Raw genomic sequence first — 13,735 nt, 5'->3', positions numbered from 1 at the left:
AGGCTTTGGTCACTACAGGGGAACTGCACCCAGAGGGGTGTCACAGCAGGCCCAGCCCCCACAGAACAAGCTGAGGGACTGTGTGTGCTGAGCAAGCCAAATGGAGTTTGGGGCTTGGGACGGGTAGGAGGTCTGACCCTGGTCCTTCCCTGTCACCTGGAGTCTCTCGGTTCTTCCTGAAGGTAATCTGGAATGTTTATAGTCAAGGCCACCATCAGTGCCAGTTTGTGACAGGTGGGAGGAGGCAGAGCCCACCTGGAAAGCACTCTGACTCCATTCTCTCCACCTGCCTGGTCAGCCCCCAGGAGGCCTTCAGCCTGGGATGGAGCTGGGACAGTGCTGAGGGGTCTCTGGCCCTGCATACAGGCAGTCCATGGAATCTGAGTTCTTGGCTCTTCTAGTCACCACTGGCTCTGGACCACCAGGACCCTTCAAGGCATCCTAGCAACTTCAGTGTCCAGAAGAGCAATAGTCTTATGTGTGAAGTTTGCACTCTGCTCTCACACCTGTCCCAGTGCATAGCTCCCACCTCCCACTGAGCAGAGGTTTGGGGCAACTCTTAGGTCCCAGGGTTGGGAGCAGATGGCCAAGCAGAACCCTGAGATCCTGACCCAAGGCTGAGGTTCTCTTCAGACCAGCTTCAATGCCTGAGCTGAGGGTCCCTGCACTCCTCAGTATACCCAGGAACCCAGAGGAGGCTCCCTGTCCCTTCCTGTGCCACCACAGGAAGAGCAAGATGGCTGAGAGGGGAGAAGCAGCAGGGGTGGGGCGGGCGGGGCCCGGCATCTGAGAGAGGCTGACCAGGGCTAAGGGACACATCCAGACCTCTGGCGTCATCAGCACCGTGTTTTGACCCACTGAGGGAATATGCATTAAATGAAGCACAAATTAGCACGGCCAAGGGAGCAGTCGATTGTGCCTTTCTTCTTAATCCCTTTGGCTTAGGGTTTCCCCAGCCTGGACAGCCTGTCTGAGGGGAAAGCTGCCCAAGGGCACACGGGCATCCGTCCGGGGACATTTAGGCAGTGACCAATCCCTGGCCGCCCTGCTCTGTGCTTTGCATCGTAGCCTTTTCCCAGCCGGCCAGTGGGGGAGCAGCCACTGCGGGTCCCTGGGTCTTGGTGAGACGGTCAAGGATGGGCCCGTGATGGAGACCGGCGTGCAGCCATGTCCATGGCTGAAGAAGCATACAGGCCAGGTGGGAGGACGTCTTTCAAAAGCAGCCTTTCCCCTGAGCCCTCACCACCAACCCGGAGACCACCGTGGGCTGGAGCCCAGCACGGCCACCATTGCATCTTAGCCATGGAGTTCAGGACAGGTCAGTTCCAAGGCATACAGGCTGGAGCTCTGGGGCTTAAAGACAGCGAGCCCCTGAAGAGCCACCAGATCAAGCCCAGCACTGGAGGACCAGGTGAGGGCCCACTCGGCACTCCGAGGACTCCATAAGGGGCAGCTATGGCTGAGCACCCAGTGGGGGTGAGGCCTGCCCTAAAACAACCATACAGGAGGTGGTTCTAGGTCCAGCTCTATGGGCAAGTATTAGCAACCCCACCTGGAAATGGCTGCTTTCCTGCCAGACCCCCGCCAGATGTGGCAATGGAGGCCCTTCTGTAGTCTAGGAAGGGGCACCCTACCCATCAGGAAGGGTCCCTAGAGCCTCCTAAATCCAGCCTGCTTCCTCCCTCCTGGCTTGCAGGGAACAGGGAGCAAGCAACCCTGCCTCCGGCTAATCTGAGAGTGCCCCTCTGAGCCGATGAACTCACCTGGCTGGGGGGACAAGAAAGCCACTGCCATGGCTCTGCTCAGAAGGCTAATTGGCATTTGGGATAAGCAGACCTCATCAGGAAAGAGCCCCATGCCCCTCATCCTAGGCCCCAGCCCCCAAATAATTAGTCCAGGGAATTGAAGTCTCAGTGGATACATAGCCAGGAATCCGATCCTTGTTCCAGCCTAGATTAACTTCAAAACTTTGATTTTTCTGGGGTTTTTTCCAGACGCTATCCACCCCCACCAAGTGGAGATGGATGCTGTGGCCAGTACCCCACTCCTCAGGTGGATGGACATAGAGACAAAAATGTGAGTCCAGCCAGTGGGGTGGAAAATGGGTCGGATGCGTCTGACTTCCTCACCCTGCAGGTCCGGGAGCCACGGAGTTCTGTGGACAGTCCCAGAACATGGCAATGGTGAGAGATCCACCTGGGTTCCCCAACCTTCTCCACATTTCTTAGTCAGCACTATGGCATAAGGCCCCTTCGCAACCAGGGCTTGCACCCTATCTCCTGGCCCTGGACTCCTGACCCCCCAGAACCCTGCTATGGCTGGCATTAGAGGGCGCTGCTTGGTCCACTTCCCACAACCCCTCCTCCCTCCCCAAGTTGTCCAGAAATACTGCCAGCTTCCAAGGTGGAGCTTCTAGGGGGGTAAAATGGCCCCAGGACCCCTAGTTCAGGAGCTCCCATCCACACTGCCCCATACACAAGCATACCACCACCCTCCTATCACCCCCAAGTCACAGAACCATGTCTTTTTCTTCAGAAACTGTTTGTGTCTGGTGCTACAGGGAACCCCTTCCTGCCCTCTGCCTTCACCATCAGGTAGCAGGGGGTCCTCTCCATCCCTGGCATAGGAATACACAACCTTACCGAATGGTACCCTCCTGCTTGGCTCTGGTTGGGAAAGACACTCTTGTTTGGCTGTAAGGTGGCTGAGTCTCCCTCTCTAGCCTCTAAACTTTGGGGCTCTCTTTTCTCTGTCCTGCTGATCCACTGTCTTTTCTTCTCCCATAAAGATCACCTCCCTAAAAGCTGTCCCTTCCCTCCATCTGGATGATTTCCTGGCCCAGCACTTGAGGTTCTCCGGCTATGGTGACCCCAGAGCTGACTCTTTTCCTCTGAGCCTCCCTCTTCTTCTCAGAATGTGGCCCCTGTCTTTGCTTTCTCCCCATCTCCTTCTTTTTCTCTCAATGTCCACTTTGTCCCCACCAAACCTCTCCACCTGCCCCGCATGCTCCCACCTGCTAGGCCAGCCTTGGCCCTGTCTATCCAGTAGCCTCCTTTTTTCTGTTGTCAGATCTTTCCCATTCTATTTATATAACACTCAGAGGGTCAGAAGGAGAGATCAAACCCAGAGGACTCCAGGGCAAGGTGATGGTGGCTTGGGGACTTCCTCCAGGAGGTAGGCATAGAGGATCAGGAGATCAGGGTATCTTGACATGGAGAAGCCTGAAGCAGAAGACATGTTCAGGAATAACCAGACTCTCCTGGAGCCTGAAGGAAGTCTTGCTCTGCAGCTAGGTAGGGCCAGCATGTGGCCTGGGTATGAGTATGAGTGGCTTCCCTGGTGCCCAATTCTAAGCAGCCCTGCATCTCTCCACAGTGTGACTGTCGGGTCCTTACAGTGCCCTGACGACCTCCAGGAGGACTGGACTGTGGACCTATAGACAACCCATGGAAATTCTTTGGTGTCATGGTGTAGGTGGATTTGAAATCCAAAACCAATCCAACAACCACACCAGGACTGCCAACATCTTATCTGAACAAGAGACTCCTATCCCAAAGGATCCTGGTGGATAGTCCTCCAGATCCCACCCCCTGGGCCATAGCCACCATGGGGCTGCAGGCAGCCAGGGCAACCTGCTGGTCCGGGAGCCTGCCCTGACTAGAGGAGAAAGCCACGGAAACTGCTTCAGGAACAGACGGTGTTCTGGCCATCTTGCTCCCATCAGAGTGGGGGGGGCGGGGGTGGTCTATGTGTGGAGGACAGGAGGGAGAGGCAAGAGATCTGCCAGGGAGGGTGAGGGTGAAGGGAACAGACATAGCTGTGCTGAGCACTCCGCTGATTGGGCTTTAGTGGCGGTGTGTGGGTTTGCAGAAAGTGTTGACCTGCTAAGCCCAGGACCAAGCCAGGCTCAGAGGGACAGGAAGGAGCATGGCACCCTGTGCGCAGCTCGGCCTTGGACACTGCCAGCCCATCTCCCATTTCCAGGGCACCTGGGGACGGGCCAGGCCTGGAGACTTGTCCAAGCTGCTGGCCCTCACCCAGGGAGGAGGTTAAACATCCTCAGATGCCCTGCCTGGTTACTTGGTTACCTTCGCACCTCTGCCTCCCAGCCCCTGGATGGCGCATCTCTCCCTTGGGAGCAGGAGGGGAAGCTCACCCTGCCTAACCCCTTCCTAGGCCCAGAGAGCACCCCAGTTCTAGATGGAGGAAGGCTTGATTTTGGAGGCAACTAGCTCCTGTTGGCCTCATTCCTCCCAGGAGGACAAAGGTTACCCGAGGCAGTTCCTTTCCCCAATAACCCTGGCAGGTAAGGAGGCCCTGAGGAGGCAAAGAGCTACCAGAATCAAGAAGGGATACGTAGCAGGTGAGTCATACCTCATGCCCTTGGCTCTCCTCCCTGGCTTGGCCCCTCCTCCACTGGGAGTCACAGGAAAAGGTATGCTAGGCAATGATATGGACCCACAAAGTGAAGAACAGTTGGGCTGGGCATGGAGATTTGCTAGAGACCCTAAGAGAGAAAAGGGGATTTGGGGAGGGAAGTAGAGCCAGAAGAAGCTGGACTGCTGCATGGTTCTGCTAGTTTGGGGCAGGGCAGAGTTGAGTCTGGGCCTTCCTCCTGCGGGCTGCCTGCACCTCATGCCTGTCGGAAGCCTGGGGAAGTCCTGTGCTGGGGGCTTGGGTCTAAAGCAAATAATCTCCAAGGAGAGTATGACATGGGACAGAGCAAGGGGGCCTCCCTGAAGGGCTGGACACCAAAGAAGACAGGAGCTTAGCAAGGGCTTGGCAGCCTGAAGTGACATTGATGGCAATACAGGGGCTGGAGGCGCTACAAAGAGGAGCACATTGGGGCTTCTGGGCTGGAAGGTATAGAGGCGCTGGGTGGGAGGGGGCATTGGCCTTGGGAACCAGAGCCAAGGCAGTGCCACTGAAGCTGAACTCCTCACCTGCAGCAGTGTGGAGTGAGGGGCAGAGCACCTTTGGAAGTTGGCAGGGCCCTTATGGGCTGGACCTAGATTTCCTGGGACAGGGACTGGTGCCCTTGTGGGCATCCTGCTCAGGGACAGGAGGAACAATGGAAGCTGTTTTGCCCTAGGACTCTCATAACCTAACCAGGCTGAGCTAAGCCCTGCCCCCACATTCTGGCCTCTACCCGCTCCCAGCCCGGGCTTCTGGATCCTATCAGATGCCACCACAATCTGGCTGTGACATAATGAGGCAGGCCAGGGTCAGCAGAGTGACCTCTCATGGCCTCAATGTTTGGAAATCCCCAAGTCACAACGACCCAACAGACAAGCTCGAAAGGAGATTTTCCAAGTGGCCCCTTCATTACCCAAAGATACAAACAGCAGACCCCCTCCATTATTGCTTCCCTTGGACGGACACAGGACCCAGACGTCAGGACCACCTCGAGCTCAGAGGCATCCCCAGGCTAAGGGGCTCACCTCTCCTGCGGGGGCTAGGCCAGCTGGCCACACCCAGCCCCAATAAGTATGAGCCAGGCTGTCCTGCTGGAATCACCTAAAAACAAAGAACCAAATAGGGAGCCTGTGAATCAGACCTGTGCAGCCCAGAACCAGCCCCAGACCGCAGTGCCCACCAAAACAGCTGCGAGGCTTTGGGGGTCCAGAGGCTGGGCTGGAGGGGAGAAAATGGGGTGGCAGCTGAAGGAGACTCTTGTGGCTGGAATCAGTAACTCACACTGGGGGAGGCTGGGAGACCCTCGCAGCCATGTGGGGAGGGCGTCCTGGAGGGCTTTTGTGGTAAGCTGCCTTCCTGTATCCCTCCTCTCCAGGTGTTATTTGGAAAAAATACTTTTCAAACTACATGCTGAAAACTTCAGCATGAAAATTTAATGTCAGAAACTCTGTAATCTCTTTCCCAGAGATAAGACACAGCCCCTGGAGGAGGGGAGAACCGGATCCTTCTAACGCAGAAAGCAGATGCTGGGAGGCAAGCCTGGGTGCGGGGGAGGGGCTGTGCCTGCAGCCCTGGAGGGTCAGTGGAGGACCATCCTGCCAGACCGGGAATGCTTGTCTGCCCTTCAGTGCGACTGGGCCGTCCTTTGGGCTGGACATGGCTCCTGCTGCCACTGGGGCAGAGACTCAGGTTTCCCAGTGACGCCATGCTCTCCTAACCTGCTCCCTCAGACCCCAACTTAGGTTCAAGGGGGGCTCATATTTCAAACAGCTAAGCCAGGGAGGCCAGCCTGGCCATCACCGCAGGCGACCCTTCCGTTCACCGCTGACTGCCTCCTGGTTAGCAGCGCCACCCGTGGTTGAAACTTGGGGACATTATGCCTGCACCATCCCCTCCCCCAGTTTGGCCCTGGCTGCACAGGCATCATCCTCTGAGGCCTGGGTGTGGGTGCCGGGAACTATGAACTGCCTGCCCTTTCCTTGGCACCAACTGCCAGAAAGGGTGAAAGAGGACTTCACTCAACTCCATCCTTCATTTCACCACCCATGAAGGAGACAAAACTTCTCTAGGTTGTCCCCAGCAGCCCCTCACTAAAGCCATGGTCCTTGAGGCCTCTCTGTCCGGCAAGGATGGGGTGCCCTGAAGGCCTAGGTGTGCATACCAAAACTATAATTCTGGGCCTGAATTCCCACATTCCAAGGGCCAGGGTGGTGCTAAAGGGCCTCAGAGAGATAACTGGCCTGGTTTGGGAGCAGAAGGCCCCTGATCAAAGATAGCCAGAAGCACAGGGACAGGTGCTCCTCTACTGCCCCCATCAGGCATCTGGTGGCACCAGGCTGACTCCTTGGAGACCCACCCACTGATCCTGCCCAGCACTCCAGAATGGTCAAGAACCCCATGTGCACAGAGATGGGCTCCCCTGTTTAGTGGAAGGGCATTGAGGGCCAGTTGTCCCACGCACTCATGGCCCTGGAACCCCAGAACTCAAGTCAGGAAGAGCTCACACAGTTTTCCACAGGCTCCAAGGTTCTAGAGCACCCTGATCTTGGTCTGGGGACCTAGTCACACTCACCCGAACCCCAAGCCACCCCCCCTGTGCTCCCTCACAGCATACTGGCTTGAGCAGAAGGGCAGGGCTGGTCACAAACTTGGCCATGTCTCTCCTTGCTGTCCCACCCCCTCAAGGGGATGATCAGGAGGCAAGGGACACTTTGTTGCCTTTTGTTTACCTGCCCCTCCAGGAGTTGCTGTGGCGATGACACAGGTCACACCTCAGAGGTGGCTAAGTGCACTGGGGGCACTATGCCAACTGCTAAGCTGCCAGCATCCTCTTAGGACTCTCTTGACAGCCCTGGCCCACCAAGAACGTTTTGTGAGCCCTATGGGCAAACATGTGGCCTGGTGTGCCAGGCCAAGGCCAGTGAACTGGTACCTGCTGCTGGTCCTAGTGACCCCACTTAGCTGCCTTGTCCCTCCTTGGGGCCTTGCTCCCTAAGCTCTCAGGCCCAGGCCTCTGAGTGTGGGATACTCCTTGAATTTCCATTTTGCTCCTACAACTTCATGGGGGCTTTTCCTGCCTGTGCCCCCACCCACACTGATTTACACCCTGTGGTCCTCCCAGGCCTTGATCCCTCCACTGCCCATGTAACTTGGTCCATCAGTGCCTGCATGTGGACCCCAGAGTGAGTAGAAGAGTCTATGAGGTAAATGCAAGTGTCAGTGAAGGGGGCGGGCCCGGCAGCCACCCAGTGCCCTCCCCTGTGTCACAAGTGAGACACCTCAGACCTGGGAAGCTGGGGGCGGCAGACGTGGTCTGAATGACAGACGTGGTTCCCTCTGGACCCCTTTCCAGGGGCCTCCTGGGAAATCTGAAGCTTTCCTGGCTTTGGGGTCTAGGGGCTCAGACAACAGCCCCGGGAAAAACCTAAGGTTGAGATAACCAGAAGCCGCCATCCTGCAGGGTCATCTTGATAAATGTGGGCAACTGCAGCCCATCTCTAAAGCCACTTCCCTGTCAGCAGTGGAGTCCGGGGCTCGGGCTTCCCGGCACCGGCTTCCCAGCACCGGCAGGCCACTCGATATTTTCAGATAAAGGACATTCCTGGTGTCCCTCGTCACTCCTTGGACAGCTGTCGGCTCCCCTTACCCCAGCACAAGTGGGCATGTCCTCCCAAAGCCCCAAAGGAGGCTCAGAACACATAGTTTTCCCATTATGTACCAGCCGAGGGGCCAAGGCGGATTTAGCTGGGGTGCGGCCCGGGGCCAGGCGGGAGGGTATGTTCTGGGAGGCGAGGACAGCCGAGATGGGGACAGCTGGTCCTGACCCCAGTGGCCTCCTTCAGAGCCAGAGCCTGGGGTGTATTTTTAGGAGGCACCTTGCAGAGCTGTGGCTGCTTCATCCTGGGGGCACAGGGCCAAGCTCAGTGTGGTCACGTACCAGGTCGTCCTAGGACCTGGGGCAGGCTTCAGTGGGTCACTTGGTTCTGGTCCTGCAACTCTAGGGCAAATTGCCCAGCTCCTAGGGAGTGAAGCAGGTTTTCCCTCAGCACATCCAGCCACATCTGCAGCCTAGTACCAGCCCAGGCCTTCCCCAGAGTCACAATGTCCCCTTCCCCAGGGTTTAGCCCTGGGCTGAGCACCTGGTGGCTGTCCTGTTCCTCATTGCACACAAACCACTCACTTGGGGCTATGCGTCAAGCTGTCAGTGGAGGAAAAGCCATGATCCTAGAGTCATGATCCCTGAGTTACCAGGGACATCTGGAGGTTGAGGATGGGCATACTCAGTAGGAAGGGGTCAAGTGGCAGCAAGGTTCCTTCAGTGAAGAGAAATCAACAGCAATGCAAAGGCCCCATGATCAGATGACTAGAGGAGCCAATGTCAGCTCTGGGAGCAGAGTTGTGCCTGTACTGCGCCCCCTCACAAGAGACCAGCTGCAGCAGCCCATGTGGCAGGGAGCATAGTGCTGTCAAATGCTTTAGCACCTGGGACACTTCTGGAGTGGGGAGGGGTACCTCCCCAGGCCCTGAGTCAGTATGGGCTTGCCACAGAGCTTCCCCAAAGACATGGCTATCCCAGGATCTGAAAATCATCCAGACTGGCATATCTTTTCACCACCTTGGTATTTGGGCAGGTTGGCCATGCCACCTCATAGCTGTGGTCTGGGCTGGCACCAAGGGAAGCTCCTGTCTCTAACCAGCAACAGTAATGCCACCTCTTAGGACAGCCCATTCCTCTAGGACTGGGCTTTGAGTAGCCATGCCTGACCATGCTCTGTCACAGTGTGGCCATGGGAGGGATAAACAGTGAGGGCAGAGGGACCTGCCTAGGCAGGGAAGCACCAGGCCTCACCTAATGCCATGGCCCACAGGGGAGAAGAAGAGGTGCTTGGCATCAGGGGTCAGGGGTCCTGGGAGTAAATCCACCTGTTAACACCCATAGGGAGGTCCACGGGCTCCTCCCATCAGCCTTACAAGCCCCACAGTCAGCATTACCACCACATTTTAGACAAAAAGGGCTATAGCCAAGGGCCTCATGGTTGAAGGTCCAGCATCTCAGGGTGGAAACCAAGACTTGTGCCCTCTTGGCCAAGCTGTACCCACAGCCATGCCTCCCCCCTGGAAGCTTCCACCAAACCTGCTCCTGGGGCTCCACAGCTCAAATATGTGCCCAAGGCAGTCAGAGTTCCGCTGTCTAGGTTGGGGTTGGCTGGTCTCTGCTGGCCAGTAAAGCCTGTGAGGAAGTGCCATCTCCTGGCCCACAGGCAGCCTCCGTGTCTCCCCAGATTCTTAGGCAGGTACCTCAAACCCAAGGTCCTGCTGTCCATCCTCTCTCTTTTTTGGGGGGGGGCGGGTACCAGGAATCAAACTCAAGACCTTGCGCTGGCCAGGCAGGCGCTTATGCCGCTGAGCTATAACCCCAGCCCTGGCCATCCTCTCAAACACTGCAGGATGACCAATCAAAGCCAGGATGGTGGGACCCTTGGGCTGCCCGCTGCCATGCTCAGGCCCCAGGGATATTTTGCGGCCCTGTGTGTGTGACCAGTAGAGTCGGGCGTTTTCGCCCCAGTGGGGTACATGGACAGCAGACCCCTTTCTGTGCCCTGGCCTGGGCTGCTCTGGCCGGGCTAATGAGCATGTGTTTCTAGGGCCCTTTGATCTGGGCTTTAATGGCCATCCGTGCCAAGCAGCCTCCTCCTGGTGCCCACAGCCTAAGCAGGGGTTTATTATCCAGAGTCACTGACCAGCAGTCCTGAGGTAAGCTCTTGCTCTCTCTCAAGGGTCATGAGGACATTCCTGGTGGCTCCATGTGGGACAGCCTGGGCACTACTAGGCTTGATGTTGGGTCCTGTGAACAACTCCTGCATGAGCGCGCACACGCACACACACACACACACACACACACACACTTACTTCTGTCACTTGGCACCTGCTAGAGATGTCCAGAGAATCACAAATCATGGCCTCAGCTCTGAGGGCTCCAGACGCCATGGCACAGAGTGGCAGTCCCTTTACAGCCAGCCCACCACTCTGCCTGGGTACTTCCTTGGATCTTTGGAGCTGGGGTACGCTCCTCCCAAGCATCCTGGTCAGCCCAGTCTCTTATCATCTGAACTCGAGGTTGGTCAGTGAGCCAGGACTCTGCTGCTCCTCTAACTATAGAGGACATCTAGGCTCCCTCTGGCCATGGCTGTCATTCATGAAGCAGTTAAGACACCACAGGCGTGGGGTTTGTGAGTAGAAGAGACTCCTGCGGAACGACTTGGGTCAGTCGTCCCTACTGTGGGTGCAGTGGAGCCATGGAGCAAGGCAGGAGCTGCAGTGGCCCAGTTCTTTGGGGTGACCTTTCCGCCCAGGTATCTCTCAGTCATTCATGTGCACATACGCACACAAGCACACAAGTGGGGGAGTGAGACTTCTGTGAGTTGGCCTCATCCTTCCCCCTCTCTGGCAGCAAGCAAGGAGTTTTATGAGTGCTACAAATCAGATATCACACAGTTTGACGCTGACACGGTTTTTATAAGAATTATTTAAGGCCCTGGCCGCCAGCAGAGTCCCAGGGAGAACCAGGGCAAGGCACATCCAGCTGTTTGGGCCGTCGGAATTCCAAACACTTCGTAAAGTGAAGGTGGAAGGGGGAGCATCTTGTTCTGTTTAGTAGGACGCGTCACCCCTGCCCTGGGCGCAAAGGCTGCCGGGAACCCCAGCCCAGTGGGGAGGGGGAGATTGCAGCTGTAAGGACCTGTATGGGTGGCCCAGGCTCTGGGCTTTTGTGGCAAAGGTGAGGGGGAGTGAGTTTGGGGGGTTGTTCCCCTTAATGTTCATCCTCATTCCAAAGCACACTTGGAGGGAGGCTCTGCATCTGGGGACATGGAGGCTAAGTCCTTCTGTGGTTTTTGTGCTCCATCCCAAATCTTCTTAAGCTTCCCCCACCTGGCTGGTTCCATCCTTGGCAAACTCCTGCAAGCCTGAAACATGCCTGGTGCCCCATGATGCCACTGGTGTTTGTGGGATTGGCCAGACACTGACTGCAATGTCTGACTGGTCAGTTGGACTGGCAAGAGCAGGCCTATTGGAACCAGGCTGTCAGTTTAGGGGCCAGAAGAGGAATGGGTCAGCAGATCACACATGCCCCAAGAGCTGCTCTTGCATGCATGCAGGTGAGGTGGGGCGTGCAGTAGGAGGAGCACAGCAGCCAATCAATCACTCATCGCAGTGCACGGCTCTGGGGTCCCTTAGCACCTCTGTTACTCTTCATGGGAATCATTTCCTGGTAATGTCAGACTCAGACTCCCCTTCCCTTTAAGCCAGTCTTAGCATCCACAAAGGCTGAGTACTGACCCTCTGCTAATAAGGGACCTGGGAACGCAGTACCTAGCACTTTCCCCATGCACCAGGGTGAGGAAGAGATGCAACCATGGAGCCGAGGCTGGCAGGGGCACCTGGAGAGAAGGGCTGTGTTGCCCCCCTACTTGAAGAGGGAGGCTACCTATTGCCTGGACTCTGGTCAGAGAAAGAAGGACCCACCAAAGCCTTGCCTTGGCAGGTTGAGTGGATATGTCCAGGCTGAATGAATATCCCCAACTCATCTGGCCCTACACGGTGTAAAAGTCTTGGAGGAAAGAGCCCTGGAGGAGCCAGCTCTGAGTTTCCTAGGGATGAGAAGAGGTGATGTGGATTCTGCCCTGCAGACTCAGGTTCTTGCAGAAGTGTTGGTGCAGATGGCAGGTATGTCCTCTATTCTGGGTAGGCAGACAGAGACCCTTGACTGACTCCAACAATTGTGGGTAGAAGGTCTGAGGCAACTTCTTAAATCTTCTCTGTTATGTCTCTCAGTGAGGGAGGGTGGCATGGAGGCCCTGGGGGCAGGGGCACCTCGAAAGGCCAGTGCTTCTGCATAGGTACAACTGATGAGGCACAGTCCAGCCCTGGCCCAGCGCCCTAAGATCCCATCTCTGAGAAACCAGAGGTAGGCCCACCTTTCAAACCAAGCCAGCCCTGGTGGGGACCACAGGTGTGTGTGTGTGTGTGTGTGTGTGTGTGTGTGTGTGTGTGTGTGGTAGGGCAGGCTGGCCTCCCTATAGGTCATCCCGTCAGGGCTCCAGCATCCACAGAGGCCAGGACCAATCAAAGCCAGATGTGGCAACGCCAGGAAAACCTGATTATTTTGACTAGGAAAAAAACAAAGAAATAATGAAGTGATTTGGGGGGATTGGTGATGGGGATGATCTCAGATGGGGAAGGGGGGTAACTGCAGATGCTAAGCAGGATACTGGCCTGAGTATGGGGAGCCAGCTCTTTTGTTGGCTGTCTCCAAAGCTGGTGCCCTGCCTGCCCCCACATGGCGTCCTGTGAGCCAAGGCCTTGTCAGGGGCAGCTTCTACCAGGCCGAGTTAGGGGAATCTGGAGCAAGGCTCCTGAGGACACCTTTTCCTTTTTCTCCCAGGAAGCCATGGTGAGGCTGAAATCAAGAGGAAGCCTGGAGGGTTGTAACCCAGCTGGCTCCCAGTCTGTGCCCAAGGGCAGCATGTCCTCTGGAGGGCCTGATACACTGGCAAGGGACAATACACTGAAAGGCTATAATTCTTTGTTCTTTGGTTGCACAGAGGGGTCCAGAGCCCATGTGTGTCTTGGAAGGAACAAGCCCAGGCCTGCGGTTGTGTGTGGGAAGTGGGCTATCCCTGGGAGCAGCACTGTAGTAGGAGTTGGGGCACTGTAAGCAGCATCTAGGGAAGTGGATGGAGGCACACAGTCAGCAAAGGGTGACAGAGAAGGGGCTCTGGATACAGGGCATCAGCAGGCCTGGGCTGGCCATATTCACTCATCCTCCATGAAGAAGGAAAACACATCCACACAAAAGTGCCCAGCAGCACCAGTCACCGGGTTAAAGGGCAGAAATAACCCATGAATCTGCTGATGAATGAATGGATGGATAGAACGAGTCCATACCTACAGGGGAATATTACCAGGCCATAAAAAGGGAAGGAGCCCCTGAACACACTATCATGTGGATGAAGCTTGAGGACACTGTGATCAGTGAAATAAGCCAGGCAAGGAAAAACAAATCCTATGGGACTCTACCAGATGAGGTCCCCAGAACTGTCACATTCAGAGACTGAGATAGGGTGGGGTGGGTGGCGGTGGGAGAGGGAGCCACAGATAAAGGGTACAGAGTTGTTTTGGGTGCAATAAAATGTTCTCAGATCACTCAAAGAGGCAGGTACAACTCTAGCAATACACCAAGGCTGTAGAATCGTATCCTCTAAGTGGGTAGATTGTATAGTATATAATCTACATCTCAATAAAGCTGTTGATAAACAGA

The 13,735-nt window shown here is 56.1% G+C and overlaps 1 long non-coding RNA gene across 4 annotated transcripts; it reads left to right on the top strand.

The window, feature by feature from the left end:
• The first annotated feature begins 1,102 nt into the window (after positions 1–1,102).
• LOC102003774 lies at positions 1,103–13,735 on the top strand. Of its 4 annotated transcripts, none has more exons than XR_260872.2 (3): positions 1,103–1,318; positions 1,995–2,076; positions 3,376–13,735. It is a non-coding gene; the product is annotated as an uncharacterized LOC102003774 (long non-coding RNA). The 4 variants fall into 4 exon arrangements; XR_260871.2 differs by having other exon boundaries at positions 1,995–12,141; positions 12,860–13,735; XR_001233882.1 differs by having other exon boundaries at positions 1,995–13,735.

Source organism: Chinchilla lanigera, unplaced genomic scaffold (assembly GCF_000276665.1).
Source record: "Chinchilla lanigera isolate Chin_1 unplaced genomic scaffold, ChiLan1.0 scaffold00021, whole genome shotgun sequence".
NCBI classification, from domain to species: domain Eukaryota; kingdom Metazoa; phylum Chordata; class Mammalia; order Rodentia; family Chinchillidae; genus Chinchilla; species Chinchilla lanigera.
Note: the sequence above shows the minus strand (reverse complement) of the source record. Positions and strands in the feature narration are given on the sequence as shown.